This window comes from Aptenodytes patagonicus, chromosome Z (assembly GCF_965638725.1).
Source record: "Aptenodytes patagonicus chromosome Z, bAptPat1.pri.cur, whole genome shotgun sequence".
Lineage (NCBI taxonomy): Eukaryota > Metazoa > Chordata > Aves > Sphenisciformes > Spheniscidae > Aptenodytes > Aptenodytes patagonicus.
In genome coordinates, this window is record NC_134982.1 from 2,891,813 (window position 1) to 2,909,166 (window position 17,354).

The following is a 17,354-nucleotide window of genomic DNA, read 5'->3' on the forward strand; positions in this document are numbered from 1 at the left end:
GGAGAGATGATTTTAACGGTAGAGGCTGGTAGAGAAGGGGGAAGGATGTCAACTGAGGGAAAGACAGGGGGTTGCAATGATGTGAAAACAGATACAGAGAGGACTGAGGTTGTGCAATGTCCTGTGAGGAGGAATTAGGAAAAAAGCAGAGGAATTGAAAGAGGAATAACATTCCTGCTAAAACATGTGTCAGCATAACCAGAACAAGGATTTCTTTTCTTCTTTTAGTACTTGACAATGGTAAGGACTAAACAAGACTGTGGTGCACCACTAGACTTAATCCAATACAACTGGTAATTTTTGACTTGTTACCAAATACATGCTGGTCACAATTTGAGAGAATTAAATTCTTCAGCATACCAGTTGACAGCTCTCGTCTGTGCCTTATCAGGAGGCATCTGGCCAGGTCAAACTAATTACCAATACAGCACAAGTGCCCTTATCTAGGAGCAAATGTTTTGCTGCTGCAATTATGGATTCGTTAAGTTGCAAAAGCTACTTTTAAGGGAAAGGTTCATCATACTTTTAAAAGGTACAATTACATTGCTCAGAGAGTCAGGAAGCTCTGTGTCAATTAAAGCAAGGTCTGCTTCAATTACTGCACAGGCTGGCTGACTTGTGGATTATACCTTAACACTAAGGAGTATCTCTCACTGGACAGCAACTTACACTTGATGACTTTGCAGTCTTCCTTCAGTTTGAAGGACGGCTAAACATAAATATACTTCAAGTATTCCTGAAATCCTGCGTAAATGAACAGCCCCAGTCTTTCTTTCATGTACAGAAACTACCAAGACCTGTGTGTTAACAGGAGCTTGTTCTTGATAACACAAGCTGGGATTATTAATTAAAGACCATACAGGCCTCACAGGTTTCCAGTCCTCCTGGCCTCAACCGGTTTTGTTTTTTTAAGCACCACTGCTCTAGGGTCAACAAACATTTTCTCTTACATACCCACAGCAATCTATCCTGTGAGTCTGCACTACCCCGAGTCTGGTGTGGATGCACTATTGCACTCTAGTCTTTTTTTTTTTTAAATAAACAGACAAGCTTTGCCTACCCAAGCATGACACAAACCAGGCACACACTAGCTGGCTTCATCACTTCAGTAATGAGAAAGCAGTCTAAAGTTATGACATTAGGCTAGTACCCACTATAAATGTGTCTCCCAATGAGACTTTTACTTAAAGCTCTCCCTGCACCCACCACCCTGCAGCACTGCAGCAGGTGCTTTGCGGATCAACGGGGAAGAGGGCACTTCCATTTTGCAATGGGAGCACCCCAGCGCGTACATGTGCGGAGGAAGGAGCAGAAGGATGAGGCCGGACGATGCAGTTCTGCACAGCAACTCAGCACCTCTGACTCCCCGAGCTGACCAGATGCTGTCGGGGGAAGTTAGCAGAAAATGGTTGTAATAATATTTCAGGTTCCTTCCAGCAAAGTCCTGAGCCGTCATTTTAAAGGACGTTTCTAAGGTACCTTGAGATCTAGAAAGTAAAACCAATAATCGTATTGGGGGGGGGTGTTACTAATAAAGTGTTCAGCAGTGGTGAGCGGGTCATTTTGGAAGCAGATCTTGAAACTACTTTTCTTCCCTCTTATTCTGAGGCAACCAGTTCAACAAGGAGAAAAGTTAGACACAGAGTACTTAAGCAGAGTAAGTTCACAATTTGAGGCTTGAAACATTCAGCAAATAAAACACACTTAGGTGAATTCAAATGAGAATAATTTCAGAACACCTCTGTAAAAAGAGCATATGTACTTTACATTAACTTACAATATTAGCAAACTTCTCGCAGTACAATTAGAAAGTAGTGCTAAATCGTTTGGTGTTGGAGTCTTGGTTCATAAAAGCTCTTACCGCACAACATCAGAGAGCTATTTTTTTATACGTTAATGGATCTGTCCTAAATATTTTTCTTAAGCTTCAGAAAGTCCATTATCTTGTACAGTGGAAGTATTTTTGGCCTACTCTGACAAGATGTATTCACATTCTTGATTTTATTCCATTTGTCTTACCGGGAGGGCTCCCAGTAGTAAAGCTAAGCGCATCTATGTATGCGGGACAAAGGCCTTATCCTGCAGAATCCTCAGAAAGACTGCAGAATAGTAAATTCCTCCAAATAAACAGAAAGCCACTGTTGCTTTATTCTGAAGAACTGGTACACAGCTGTACTAGAGCTGTTTTCTTCAGTTCAAAAATACAGATTTTTTGGATGTAAGTCAAGAGAGAAACAAGGATGTTCTCAACAACCGCTGCACACTTACAAAAGGGAATTCGTCCTGGGAGAATAACTCACAGAGAATAAAGCACGGAGAAACTGAGCTGCTTGCTAATTCAGTGCCAATCAGATGAAGGGTAAGCCTGTCAACCACTTACCAACCTTGGTGTGCACTACAGTTAGGACTTCAAAAAAAATCCTGCTTAAATTACGGAAGAATCTGAAAAACTATCCATACGCAATTAGTTACCAGCCCAAGTCACAGCAAAGTGTTCCTTCTGTTGCAATAAAGGTGCTGCTACCAGTAGTAAAGATGAACGTTCAATTAGTACTTGCTCAAGCATGGCACAGAAATAAACGTTTTCACAGTTTATTTCTTAGTTTGCAGAAGAAAAAGCTTCAAATCTTGCCTGCACTCACACTGCCGACTCATAACGCTACCACACAGGATTATCAGAAGTTTTGTCCTGGGACTGTAAGACACACTTTCTCTTAAAATACGAGCTCAGGCTAACTTTCTATAGACCTGACCACATCTAATAAGAGCCAACAACACGTTAGACACTGCTGGCTGCACACACACACGGATTACCTGCAGAGTTTCATTCCCTGCCTAGCTCTTTGTATTACCCATGTGTCTATACACATACATAGAAAACTTCCCTTTGCTGTTCACTACTAACTTTTTGGAATTAAGACCACAAAGATACCAAATAGTTAACAGCTTGCTTGGCTGCAAGATTGGCCTTTTTTATCAGCCCTTTGTCGACTGTATGCTGTATGTTTTGGGGTTTCTTCAAATAGTTAAGAGATTCGTGCCGTGACATAACACACCAAGTTACTCAGAGACCAGCGCTTGTTTTGCGCCATTTAACGTCACGGTGCAGCGAGGCCAAGAGGAGCGTGGGACCTGCGACAGTGGCATTTCAAACAGCCACCGCCACTTCTTTTAACAAATAGCCGAGAGGCAAAACCCAAGGACCGCAGAGACTAGCTCTAAAAATACCAGGCAGCCTGACGGTGTTTCCTCTTCCAACACCGCACCAGCGGCTCTGCTACTTCCCAACTTTTACTCTCTAGCTTTTAGGGACGCGCCATAAAAGTTCACCGCAGGTTGAAAGTCGGCACGGGGACCAGTGGCCAACGCTGAGGAGCTGCAGAAGCAGCTGCGCCCTGAATTCGGTGAGCTTGGGGGAGCATCCTCCCAGGCTTGACCCGCAGAGCTGCTGTAAACAAGAGGGGCCGTTCTCGGAGGGTGGCTGCTGAATTTGTCACCCATTTTGACAGCTGGTAAACACGCACCCCCGCACGGCTTAGGCAGCGCATGTCCTCTTTCCTCCGAAGCAAAACAGCCGCCTTCGGCGTTTTCCACCTGCCGCCGGGGCCGGCCGGGCCGAGGGCAGCGGGCCGCGGCGGGCGGGCGGCCTCCGCTGCCCCCGAGGGGGGCTCCCCGCAGCAGGCCGAGCCTCGGGGCCTCCCAAAAAACGGGGGGGGGTTGGGAGGGCGAGCTGCTGCTTTGGTGCGACTTCAGTCGGCCCCGGGGGACCGGACCGAGGGACACGGAGCTCCCTCCGTCCCCCTCCCCGCTCCCGGGTGGGCCTCGTGCCCCCTCACGGCAGGACGGGGCTGGCCCCGCGCCCGGGCCCTGCCGGCCCCGGTCCTGCCCACCGCACACCTCCGGCTACAGCTCGGTGGCACACTCGGCCAGGGCGCGAAGCGGACGCCCTCTCCTCACCCTGGCAACACGCAGGCGGCAGGGCCGGGGGAGAGGTTTCAAAGGGGGCAGGCACTCGAGGAGGAAAGGCGGCAAGGGTCGAGGCTCTGGAGAAAACGCCCCCAAGATACGGGTTTGTAAAGAGACAGAGGCCTTTCGTACGCCATTGTAATTGTAAAATTGTTACCAGAACGGGATCTACCTCCTCCTGCGGCTGCTGCCCTCTGAGTGATGCTGGCCGAGGACCTGTTTCTATTGTGCAACAGCAGCTCCCATCCGCCGGAGCTCCGTCCGCCTCGGAACCCACCACTGAATGGAGCAAACAAGGAGGCACCAGGGAGGGACACCCGGGAGGGCGGGCGTTCCCCATGACTGACAACCCGACGCAGCCAATGACAAGGAAGCCAGCTCGCCGGCCGACGGCCGCGCTCGGCCAATGAACCTTCTTTCCCGCGGCTCCCCGCCCTGACAGAGGGGAAACGAGGCCAGACGCGGCCGGGCGCGGCCTATTATATGTTAATTAGGCTAGGCGCGACAGCGAATCAGCGTGGAGGAGCGGGGCGCGGAACCCGGCGCCGAGGGGCGGTGCTCCAGAAAGGGGGCGGGGCGAGGGGTTGTGTGTGGGGACCGGGGTGGTGAGGGGACCGGGGCCGTGAGGGGACGGGGGTTGTGAGAGGACCGGGGCCGTGAGGGGACGGGGGCTGTGGGGGAACGGGGGTTGTGAGGGGACCGGGGTTGTGAGGGGACGGGGGCCGTGAGAGGATGGGGGCTGTGGGGGAACGGGGGTTGTGAGGGGACCGGGGTTGTGAGGGGACGGGGGCCGTGAGAGGATGGGGGCTGTGGGGGGACGGGGGTTGTGAGAGGACCGGGGTTGTGAGGGGACAGAGGTTGTGAGGGGCCAGGGGCCGTGAGGGCTGCCGGGTGGCACCCGGGATGGCGAGGGAGCTGCAGCTCCCGAGGGGCGGCACGCTGGGGAGGAGGGCGAGGCAAGAAAGGCAAAGCAGGAGGAAGGTAGCAGAGAGCAGGTGTCTTGGTGGCGGGGAAACGGGGTCCCCCCCCGTGTATAGTTACTTGAAGCAAGATGGATGCTGCTTCCCAAGGGTCGGGGCCACAGTGCTGGATCCCCTACACCGACTAGGGCTCTTCAAAACATGCAGAGCAACAGCACTGAGGAGTTAACCTCCGTCTCGTGTGTTGCCATACAGAGCCTGAAGGGCTGGAATACCCATAATGTACAGCATGTTGGATTAAAACAGAAGGCTTGGCAGAAGACGGCAAGGCAGCTAATGCTGCAGGTCAGCACTAAAATTGCCAGGCCCAGGAAAGAATCGCGGTCTGAAAAAGCATCACTTTTCATAATAACATAGGGCTGTTTGTCCTAACACTGGTCTCGCCTTCTTAATAGAAATGATACCCTTCCCCAGCTAAGCTTTCACAGTGTTTGGAGAGGGAAGGTACGACGGCATGAAACGTGACCGCTCGGCTCATCTGAGGCTTCGTCCGTCTCCCCTCCAGCCCAAACTCTGAGATGTTTTCCAGTGTTGCAAATTGTGAGGCTGTTAATTCTCTTCTGGCACTTAACATGATTTAAATTGTTAGATGTACGAATGAGCACTGTGCAGTTAAAAGCAGCAGAGTTGCTATAGTAACTGTAACAATAAATATGTAAACCCACTTAATCAAAACCTCCTCTTCTAATCATGATTTTGAGGCCTGTCATGAAGTACATATTCTGCTGCTTTCCCCCCCGTCAGCATGACTCTGATGGCTTTGAAACATTTCTGAATAATGTGGTGCTGCACCTATAAACAAAGGAGAATGCTAAAATAACATGCGAGGTCATGACTTTGTGCCTGACTAAAAATAGCCCAAATTAAAGGCATTTAAAAACGCCGGACTTCATACCCGAGTAGCATTAATCAGTATTGCTGCAAACCCATACGTTTTAGACTGGTTGAGGATCTTGCCCAATATACCTAATGAACAGTTAATGCCTTGCTGAAATGTACTGCATAACGCTTCCTTGTGAAAGAATGACTGCCCTGAAAGCTGTGTTGTAATTAGTCCCGGAAGAGAAAAACCTCCACCCCAGGGAACGGGATTTGGCAGGGCTGCGGGGTCTGAAACTCCCAGCAACCTTTTTTAACGGGAGGGAGAGCTTTCATTTCTAGATGGCACACCCACTACTTCTGCACCAGGGTTTTCTCCCAGCAGCTCTTTGGTATCAGCTAAATTCATTCTCCAATCCAGACTCCAGTCCACCAAACCTTTTTTCAAGCGACGGGTTGTTGCGGCGAGGAGGTCTGGACCATGCTTCATGCCTTAACGCAACCCCAGTCTTGTACAACTGGGCAGCAGCGTCACGGAGCGATGCCTACCGCCTGATAACCCAAACTTGGCTTGTCCTGAGGCAACGGGGGTGCTTTACGTCTGATCCATAGGGACAGCAATCCCATATAGCGTGGGACCCTGCTTTCTCAAGCCTGTTCTTCATCTCGCGCTACTACACAGCCACCGAGCGACTGTAACATTCATAGCTAATTCATGCAACCGCCTGTGCTATAGAACAAGAGAAGCAGTCGTTTCTTCTTCCTCCTGAGGACTTTTATCACCATATTTGGTCCTCAACGCAGAAGAGTTTCTTTTGGCGCACACGATGTTGCTTTGCTGTTGCTAAGAGAACAACTGGGAGCCCTCGGCATTCCTCAACCCCTTAAAGCCAACTGTCACGGCTCTGCCGTCTCTCCTGGCTGTGCAGGAGCGGCCTCGGGCAGTTTCACAGCTCGCTCGCCACGGGGCGCGAATTCATTCAGAAATTTTTAATACGACAGGAGACTATTCGATTATCGTGGCACATTTCCCACACGTACAGGCCATTGCATTTTACTGGGGTTCCCCTTCAGAGGAAGCCAGTGGTTTGTGCTGAAGTAAAATGCATCTCCCCAAAGCCATCCGACCGCAGTTTGAAGGTGTACATCAAGGTGCTTAAACCACTCACTCTCCTAAAACCGTGCCGTATTTCCCATTTGAGTTTTCCTGGACTTTGGATCATTTGCTGCTTGTTCTGTCTCTCTTTGCTAAATCACGGTCGGATACTTCCTGATGCATTTTTCTCATGATAAACCTTACAGATTGCACCGAGTCTGTCTGATAAATCAAGCAGAAGGCTTTTGTTTCCCATCCTTGAGATAATTTTGTCTGTCCTTTCTGTAACATTTCTGTTTTTTCAAGTATCCTATTTAAAGCAACACCACCAGAGCCGGACCCAGTGTTCTTATTTTTTATATCACTGATTCTTAATGTGAATTTATAAAAAAAAAAAAAATCACTTCTCTGTTCTACTACGCACCTAGATCCAGGGCTCTTTTTCTTCCCTCCATAGTGCTGCCTCAACACCCACACTGTCACTCCCATAAATACACTGATAATCTAGCTATATATACACAGCTACCGGACAAATAATTATTTAAGCAGTCATGTTAGTTTTTATCTACCTCCAGTCTCAGAAATTTTTACAGTTCAGACTGGCAGACAAGCCATCTCTCAGGAAGAAAGTTTCTGCCGCTTGATAAAAACTGGCATCTTCACTTTCCACTCTTTATTTCTGTTAAAAAGTGCTGAGGCTTAACTATATGGTTAGAGTAACCCTCACAGAGAGAGAGGACCCTACTGACTCTCCTCATTTACATTATGAGACTGCAGCAGGAACAAGGCAGTGAAGATGATCGTGACCTCGAGGCAAGGTTTGTGAAGAAAAATAGTATCTTTTATTAGACGAATTCCACTAAAAGATATTACTTCTCTCCACAAACCTTGCCTCTTTTACATCTTTAGAGCAACAACACTGCTAATTACCTTTACACTGTTTCCATTATTTTGATTCTACTTCTGCCTAGTAATTTTGTTCTATCTTTTGAAGTTATTCTACTTAAAATTTCTCATGTAGCGTCTTTGCAATCAAATGTGTCCAGACTATTCTCTGGCTCCGAGACCAGCTCGCGTGGGAACAGCCCACATCCATGCTATTCAAGTGTTTTACCATCCAAACCAACGTTCACATGCAGACTGCATTTTGGGAATAGTGGGCTAATTCCCACACTGTCTCCAGCAATTGTTTGGGAAAATGCTAGCTGGGCTGATCCAGAACTATGCCTGGGATTGTGCTAACGATTTAACAGCGTAGATGAGAAAGCTCCAGCTCCTGGGGACACTTTGTGGCACTGTTAAAGGGATGATGTTGCTTAAACACATATCCATACGTGTCTGTAAGCCTTCCCAGTTAGGGAGCTTTGGCGTGCATGGCTACAAATCCCTCCCCTCCCTAGTTCTGATGAATTCCTTTGTCAGTGGCCCACGTAACTGTCGTTGTAGGTTAACAGGTCTGGCATTTGCTGCTTTTTAATTTATGTTTTACTTTCTCTGCTTTTGATCCGGAGCCTCTTTTTAGGCTGGTGACCCGTTTGACCTCAGATCATCAGTTGCTTCTACTCTGCTGAGCTGTTGAACAGCCAGGGACGTGGTGACAAAACCTGAGACGGTCCAACCAGGTGGTATTTCATCTTGCTTTTCTGGCTATTCCTCCATTTCCTTCAACGTTCAGTTTCTTCAGCCCACCTCCAGCACTGCATTGCACTACTTTACTTATCCTGACCAATGACCGTCTCCTCCCTCCTTATTTTTGCTCCATTAATACGGCCACACACCAAGTAGAGATACGGTTGCAGTTTGCACGGACTTACCTGTACTGGAGCTAATCGATGTCCGCCGTGGTGGGGGCAGAAGCAAGTGCACTGTAAAGGAAAGGCTGCCCAGCTCCTGCCTTACCGCTCGGGGCAGAGACCACAGGTATCGCACACAGTGGCCTTCGCAGGGGGAGGCCACAGCCTTTTTGGTACCTTCATCCCCTAATAAATCTCCTTTTCTGCTGGGAACCAGGGTAAACCCCTTCCTCTTCTCCACTGCTGTTAGTTGTATTAGTTGCATTAAAATCGGGTAGATTCGTACGTGCTGTGGTCACAGCTCTCAGCTCTGGCACAGCCACACACTGACCTTTTCCTACACCATCCTCACAACTGGGAGCTTTCTTCCAGAGGTCATCTACAGCACCTCTCTGCCCTTCTGAATCGTCTTCCTTGACATCACGTTCCTTATATTTCTTCTCAAGTGGCTGAGCTCCTTAACTGTCTTGATGGAAGGGCAGAAGGACACGGGGCCTGAACTGAGGCTGGCAATTTAGGCTCAGGAGAGAAACCGTGTGTCTTTAATGTGCCTCCTTTAACCGCAGAAGTAACCCATTAATTTTCATCGTGAGGCTGGAATGGTTTATCGCTCTGTCGCCCTTTTGTGTGATTATCCGTGAGGGGGCTGAGGACTAACGTAATCCTCGCAGATATTCCATACTGGCAGCTCTGCAGTGAAAATAGAGATAGAAAGTGCAGCTTTGTCGGTAGAACTGTGTTGGCGGTGGGCCCTACTCCAGCGCAGCGGTGTCATTCTGGGGTTGCATCTATCCACGTCCCCGACCAGTGTAACCGTATCAGCACAAGTCTGCAGCATCGACTTGGGGCTTTGAGACCGTCAATTCAAGCATGAAGTAGAGCAGGTACAGAGGGGAAGGACTGCCCTCTTCTGATCGCTCAGTATATATCAAGTCGGGATTGTCCTGCCTTTATTTGACCAAAGCGTGTAGAAAAAGCACCAAAAACTTAACACTAAACTCACTATGAGTTTAGAAGTCCTAAAGTCCAACTGACTTCTGTTAGACTGGAAAGAGGTGTTACTCAGACACCTCAGGGGAGAGTCTGACCCCACCGGTAAGGGTTTGGTGACATTGCATCCGAGTTTAAGGTCTTGAAATCAGCATACAGTGCTTTTCTGTCTCTCCCTCATCTGATACAGTCTGCATGTGTACTGCAGAATGAGAACGGACCTCACAGGGACTGATCAGAGCCGGTGTTGAGACTTGAAAGTTAAAGGGTGAGTCCCATCAGCATATGCACACTCAACGACGCTTGCTTCTGCTTTCACTGATGGACACCACACTCTCAGCCTGGGCTCCCAGGCAATTACACTGGTGGCTCAGGCTTGAAACTCCGATGACAACAGCGTGCTTTTGTCTCCATATGGCAGCGACAGCAAATAATAGAGAAACCTGCCAACAAAGATCCATTAACCTTCAAAGGGCTCCAAATTGTACTGGCTTGAGAGGCCAAAGAGTGAATTTTCTGGACTTGTTAGCACAATATCATCATCTCCACCCTGACTTCTCTATAAGGCTAGCAAAGGATAGTATCCTAACCAGAGCAAATCAACTCAGTTTCCTACCAAAGAAGTGAAAAAAGAGACTATAAGCTGATAAGCAGAGCACCAGCTTGGCACTAAAGAGAAACGGCTTTTGCTTTTGGAGCTACCATTTGTCCGCCAAACGTTGCTGGAGGCAAAGCAACCCATGGGACTCTGCTAAAGCAGAGCTGTAGCTGCTGACCCACAATGTCACATCTATGTCCTGCTTGGACTCTTTCGCATTTCAGGTCATTCGACATGTACTCTCACTGGCCACATATTCCTAGCTGAATCATAAAATCTAACTCCTCCTGCAGGAGAAGGTTGATATTAAAAATGTGATCAAGGAGAAACAATTACATGATGAGTTTTTATATCTCAAATAAACAATAAAAGCCATAAATCCTTTAGATCCGATTGTGCATCATATCGCTTTCCAGAATGCGCAGACATCTGGATTTGGAACAGTGTCAGACATCTTAGTTATGAGCTATCTGGATAGAGAGTTATGAGCCAGCTACAAAACCCCTGCTATAAAGCGAGCTTTGGCACTTATTCAGAAGCTCTTCTGTAGTTTAAATTAGAGAGACCTTAATTCCCTCAAGATTTCATCAGCACTGCTGTGAACGGGTCTCCGATTCTTGACAGCTTCCACAAACAAGACTTTTCTCTTTTCCGAGAGCGAGGGAACTTGAGTCTCTTGAAAATTCAGACCTATTTAGCCAGTAAATTTTTTTCCAGTTTAGGCTTATTTTCCTCAATCCAAGGATCAGGTGGGCTGAGGCTGAATGAAGCCACTGCCGAAAGGCACTTGAGGATAAAAGATGGCATGACACAGAGCTGCAGAAGCCACAGAACCTCTGCTCTGAGCCTGCTGGCCAGAGGTCTTAAGGCAGCGTGCTGAAAGAAGAAAGCCATCAGGCAGCCATCACAGAAAGCTGTTAGGAGCAATTTACCCTCGGTAAATCCATGATGTCGGTTGTTCCCGACCACCTTTATCCACTTCAGGTGCTTGGAAATGGCTTCCAGAAGGATTTACTCCCTTTTCTTTGCAGGACCTCAGCTGAGGCTGCCTGACCCGCAGGCTTGGGCAATCCCTTCTGTCCTGAGGAGGGTTTTGGGGTCCCTTTGCACCCCTGCTGTTATTTAATGCCCTCATTTAATGCACTCCCAGGGCTGCTCCTCCACCGCTCCAGGAGTCAGTTGAAGACAAAAGGTGCTGGCAGCCCCTAATCGGGAAACTGCCAGCAGAAGCTGTCAGACGCTGTCAGAAGCAAAAGCCTCCAGATGCCAACCCTCACCGCAGCGGTCCCCCGAGTCCCCAGGGAAAGCGTGTGGCCAGGCCTGGAGGCGGGTGCGCGGGACTGCAGTCAGTGTGTATTTTCTGCATGGCTGAGCCCAGGAGAGTCGGTTCATTACTCTCCCTCAGTCTCAGTCGTTCCCCACAGCTCCTGCAGACTGCTAATTGCAGCCGTCGGAGAATACTCACGGGGGTATGAGCAGCTGTACGTGTTGCTTTTTGGCTACTTTACTTTCCAGCAGTGCATACAAAGGCCTGAGCAACGAGACGTTGTACTTTTTCAACTGCTGATAAACTCGTGTGAATGTGAGCTGTACATTATCCCTGTCCCAAATATCTGGAGGGGGGTGTGTGTGCGCAGAGTTAATGAGCAAACTGGTGGCAGCACCTGATTACTGTTCAGAAAGATTTGGACTTCTTATTTTGAGCTCCCCCAATAGATCACATGCTTCCCTCTGTGAAAGAAAAAGCAGTCTCCAACATAATTTTTTAAATATTGCTACAAAGCATGAGCCTCTGGGGTTTTAAAAGCCACCTAATTTAGCAGGTACCCCTATCAGTTCAGTCCCACGTGGGAAGAGGTTCCTCCCTTCTGCCTTCTTTGTCAGAGGGTGCGGTGAACGTACTGTCAAAGCCGAAGATGGGAATTTATATTTTTTAGACACATTGATACAATCCAGGCGGCCTCAGCGCCTGCGCAGTGCGGACTCAGGCCACCAGAAACGGCATAATTTCCTTTTCTGTTTCTAACCCCTGTTACTTAAATACCAACCCAGGCGAACAAAGCGCTTAGCCACACGCATGCACGCAACAACGCGCAAGAGTAATCCCCATTGACCTAAATGACCCTGCCGGCCTGCTTGACGAGGGTGGTGAGGCACTGGAACAGGTTGCCCGGAGAAGTTGTGGCTGCCCCATCCCTGGAAGGTTGGACGGGGCTTTGAGCAACCTGGTCTAGTGGAAGGTGTCCCTGCCCATGGCAGGGGGCTTGGAACTAAATGATCTTTAAGGTCCCTTCCAACCCAAACCATTCTGTGATTCTACGATGACGTGCTTAAATACTTTGCTGGAGAAAACCTACCAGATGCGATTCAGCAAGACAAAGCACCTCCTGGCTTCACTCACAGGAGCAGGGAACACTCACCACCCTGCAAACCCAGACCTACAGCCGCTCCTCACTGCTCACACATGCCAAATAGGTGTGACCCCATTATTTCTCCCTGCAGGGGGAAAAGCGTGATGTCGAATCACCGACCGCTGGTACACCCTCGCCCTGCAGCTCTTCTGCACATCGCAGGTACTAAAAATGGAAGTCTGCTGGAAGATGTAAGGTCATAGCGGGGCTCTCACCCTGGGTGGTCATCAGTTTGAGTCCCCTGTGGGGTTGAGCTGTAGGGTTTAATCCAGGCAGTGAATTAGCAAGGCCACTAATTAGCGAACCCCGCTTTTATCAGCTCCCCTGCAGAGGGCGGTCCGTCCTCACCTAAGACAGCTCACAGCTCCAAGAGCTGCACGACTCTGACGTCAAACAGATTTTTAACCGGGAAACACAATTCTTCCCACCTGCCCAGTGGCTGGGAAAGAGCTGCCCTCCGGAGCGACAGCCCTGGCTTGGGGACATCCTCCCGAAGGAGACCTTTGTCTGGCCGCAGTTCTGCACCCCAGACGCCCCAGATGCAAACAGGCCTCCAGGACCTGGTGGGAGTCCCTGAATCCACCACTCGGCTCCACTTCTTCTATCCGCCTGCTCAGCTCCCTACCCCCTCGGCTTCCTCTCTCCCCGGTTTCTCCCTCCACCCCTTCTTTTCTCCATTCATCTCCTCAAAGAGCAGATCCTGGCTCTTTTATGGCTGCTGCTGAGCAAATGGCTCTGGAGGTCCGGCAGGAGCCTCGGCCAGAAACGGAGTCACAGTAGCTGGGGCGTGTGGGCTCGGTGTCTGCCCTTCCCTGGATGAGCTGGTGCAGGAGGTGGGTTCCCTGCACGCTGCCGCTCAGCCCATTCACGATAACTTCACTGCCCTAAACTAGATGATCTTTAAAGGTCCCTTCCAACCCAAACCGTTTTATGATTCTATAAAAGCTTAATGATTGGAGGAGAAAACCAGAGGATACCTCACTCTTTTCATCAATCAGTCTAAAAGCAGTTTTTTTACATCTCCCATTTTACAGATGAGGTTAAAGACAGACACCCAGAGCTGGGGTGATTTTACCCCTGGGCACCCAGCAGACCAGGCTGCAGAGCGAGCCCCAGAGCAGCGCTCTGCCTTGCTCCTGACCACCGAGTCGGGAAATAAGGGTTGGCTAATGGAAACGGAGTAGGCGCACAGTGACGCTCATCTGAAGATGCAGCAGCACAGAGAGACCACATAGCTCCTGGGGGAGCAACTCAAAGTGGCAGGTGAGAGGATGGACCATCTTAGCATCTACTGGCAGCTACTGTGTTTGTGGGGCTGAGGAACAATCATTTAGAGCAACAAAGTACCTGCTGCGGGAAGGGACCCTCGCCCTGTGGAGAGATGACGAGCAGGTCTTGCCTATGTCTGGTTTATAATGAGCCAGTTCAGTTGGTGTGAAATGTCAGTCGGTGTCTCTGGAGACAGAGAAGTCACAGCCAAAAGAAGAAACTAAGGCTCCTGCTGTTCAGCCCCTCTGTAAATGGCTCTGTGATTAAATATTTCAGTTTGTTGCTCAGCAGCTCACGGGCTGACATTTTTGCCACCATTCCCTTCGGTTTCCCGTTTGTTTTTTCATCGGAGACTGAGCGAAGGCACAGCCTGGCAGAGGATTAAGGGGTGACACGCAAATAAAATGCCACTGCCAGCTCTCTGCAGACGCACAACTCCACGTGCCAGCACTGTCTCTGTTCCCAGCCAAGCCTGTCCCTCTGCCACGGGAGGATGAAGAAGCTCACCCAGACCAGGCAAAGCCCGTCCGGCTCCGGTGGCACTCAGGAAGGCGGTGGGGTGCAGCTCCAGAAGCAGATAGCGGGATGAGATGCGCAGCAGCCATGTCCGGGAGACGGCATGGACCATGCACGGGCGGCGTGAGCCCCTGATTTGCTGCTAATTTGGGCCAGAAAAGCTACTTTCTCTGCATCCTTTTGTAGGAAGAGAATGATGCGCTATCTTGGTTGGTGGGACCACAGAGGGCTCCAGCTGCTCAGCATGCTGAATTAGTGGCAGAAGCACTCAAATGCAAGGCTGTTTTGTTTTGCTGCAGTGACAGCCTTTTCAGCCTGCGATGAATAACCGTCATACACCGTCTTCTCTGAAGAGAAAGGCTTTTCTTCTTCCTTCCTTTCACAGCTGACAGTTGCATGGGATTACACAAGGAAAATCTGGAAGCCCCTCCAAATCATTTTTAACTGTTTCCAGGAGGGTTGTCTCGTTTCTAGACGTCCCTGGAGACTGTTTAACTACACCGGACAGATGGCAGGAGTCCACGTGTCCCTCTTGCCTTGCCTAGCCTTCCTCACACCCAGCTCTGCCAAACGATTGACTCTTGAGCCTGAGGAGACCTTCCCAGTTGAAGGTCTCCTCCTCCCCAGCAGTGACTGCTCTGGGGACTGATGGGTCTTCCTTGGTAGGATGCGAATGCTGCCCATCCACAAACACGGTTAGGCTCATCAAACTCCTAAAAATATGGGCTACTCACTCAGGGATGGAATAGCTCAAGTATCAACCACCTCCAGCAAGCTGAAAAAGCAGATGATTTGTATGTGGACAGCTCGGATTCTCAGTGCGTTTGCTTTGTCGTATCCCAGGCTCCTGGTGTTCTTATTCCTACAACAGTGCCAAGAAGCTCTCATCATGGAGAAGGAATTCACAGCTCCAGAGGCGAAGGAGGCTGAAGAGATGTGGCTGAGCTTTGTGATGAGAGGGAAAGGTGGAACTATAAGGATGGAAATAAACTTTTCCAATCCAGAGGCCTGATCCAGAGGCTCACCCAGGCCTTCAGCACACGAAACACGTGCATTTCTACATGTGCACACGTGCACAGATCATCTGCTGTGCTTGGCCGAGTCCAGCTCATGCACATGGCATGTTTCCTTTCACCTTCCACCTCCTGCAATGCTGTTGAGTGTTTTAGAGACGGACCTACCTGGATGACCAGCAGCTTCCCAGCACCCAGCCGCTCATGAGCACAGGTCCCTTGCAGAACAGAGCAAAAATACTTTGGGCTGAAACCATTTTCTTCCCTTACTGCATGTTATTGCTGGGCAGGGGAATTTCATCACCTCTGTATGCTCACGTGCTCTCTTCCCCTTCCCATCTCCCATCGGCAGTGTGTTTTCACTGTCCTTCTTCTCACATGGGGGGATGCAGCACTGAACTTGTCTAGGGCAAGGGGCGTTTTACTGTGGCTCTGTCCTGGGCATTCCTCCTGGCACTGAAGCAGTTAACAGTGGCCAGCAGGATCTGGGGGCAGACAGCATATATTTTTGAAGGGAAGTTTTCTTTATTAAATTGTCATTCCACCACCTACTTCACCCCGTCCATCTGACATCGACCCCCCCTATTCTTGCTCCAAGAGCAGCAGGGTGACTGCACGGAAACACGACGGCGCTGCCTGTCCCGTCACCCAGCCCCCTTTGCAGCCAGATGGCTACTCGTCCTGGAGCTCAACCTCCCTTTATAATTGGACCTGGCTGAATTCAAGCTCTCCCATTGATCTCCACTTCCCTCCTGAAGTGCCAGCGGGACTAACAGAAATGCCTCAGGATTTTGAAATAGTTACTGCAATAACCACGGAGAAGCAGCCAGCCCGGCATTGCCTGCTCTGTCCCGGAGCCGCAGAGCTTGCCGCCGGAGGCGCGGCGTTCCCAGGGTGTTCGCTAACCCGGCATTGCCCTTCTTGCGCTGAAATGTCAAAGTGCAGCAGAGGAGAAACGGCAGAGGGAAAAAAAAAATGTGAACACGGTCGGCATTACACCCACGTTTGTTGAGTCAAAAACCAAACTGGTTTGCATACAGTTAGAAATGTAGACCAGCTCCTTTTAAATAGTTTTAAGAATTGCCCAGCGGTGCCTTGCTGGTTTTTGGTGGCAGTTATGGAAGGAACTGCCATAACAGGCAGTGAGGGATGGAAAAGCACGGGCCATGGCAGTGAGACAGGGCGTCACCACCAGCTCGTTCCCTCCTGCTCCCTGTGCACCCCTGGCAGAACTGGCAGTGGCTAATGGGTGTCTACAGTGCTACGGACGAGGTGGTGGCAGCCCCAGGTGCCCAAGCAGCCCGTGCCAACGGGGGATGCGAGACAGGGGTGAAGGCTCTGCAGAGTTTGAAGATTTTGCATTTTTAGCAGCTGTTTTGTGACGGTGGTTTTAGCCAAGCCGCGAGGTTCAGGCTGCTCTGCTGTGGACTGTTTTCATGAGGCTTGGCACTAGACTTAGGCTGTTCAAATCAGTTTTATAAAGTGTCCTTCTAGTGCAGAGCTGTATAAAAATAGGATATCTTGAGAAACTCCTTATTCCTCAGAAAAAAACCCAAATAAATCACAGTTCTTCCCTCTGCTCTCCCTGATCACAGAGCCAATCCCACACACCGGTTATTCTTACCTGCTCCATTCTGCAGACTGAACTATCAAAGTTTTGTTTAATTACTCCAGATTTTGCCCCAGATATTTATACCACCAGCAGCATGATCTACGTAGGAATTCCCACAAACACGAGCATAGAGCTGGCACCCAAGCACTAACCAGTCATCAGACATGCCCCGAGTGGTTCTCTCCCGTGGACACCGAGGCACAGAGGGTAGGCAGAGAGTTCAAATCGCACTTTGAAGCACCTTTACCCACATCTATGGCCATTTTCTGGGAGGAATATTTTATATTGCTT

General features: G+C 49.6%; 1 protein-coding gene across 3 annotated transcripts in view; it reads right to left on the bottom strand.

Moving 5' to 3' along the window:
- Window positions 1-4,244, bottom strand: part of LOC143173221 (NAD-dependent malic enzyme, mitochondrial-like) — a 33,479-nt gene extending 29,235 nt beyond the window's left edge. For 2 of the 3 annotated variants that reach the window (XR_012997491.1, XM_076363418.1), the window contains exon 1: window positions 4,139-4,244. The gene's annotated coding sequence lies outside the window, so the exon portion shown is untranslated. Of the gene's footprint in view, window positions 1-4,123 lie in introns of all 3 variants that reach the window. The other variant, XM_076363419.1, reaches the window with a different exon arrangement.
- Window positions 4,245-17,354: the final 13,110 nt, after the last annotated feature.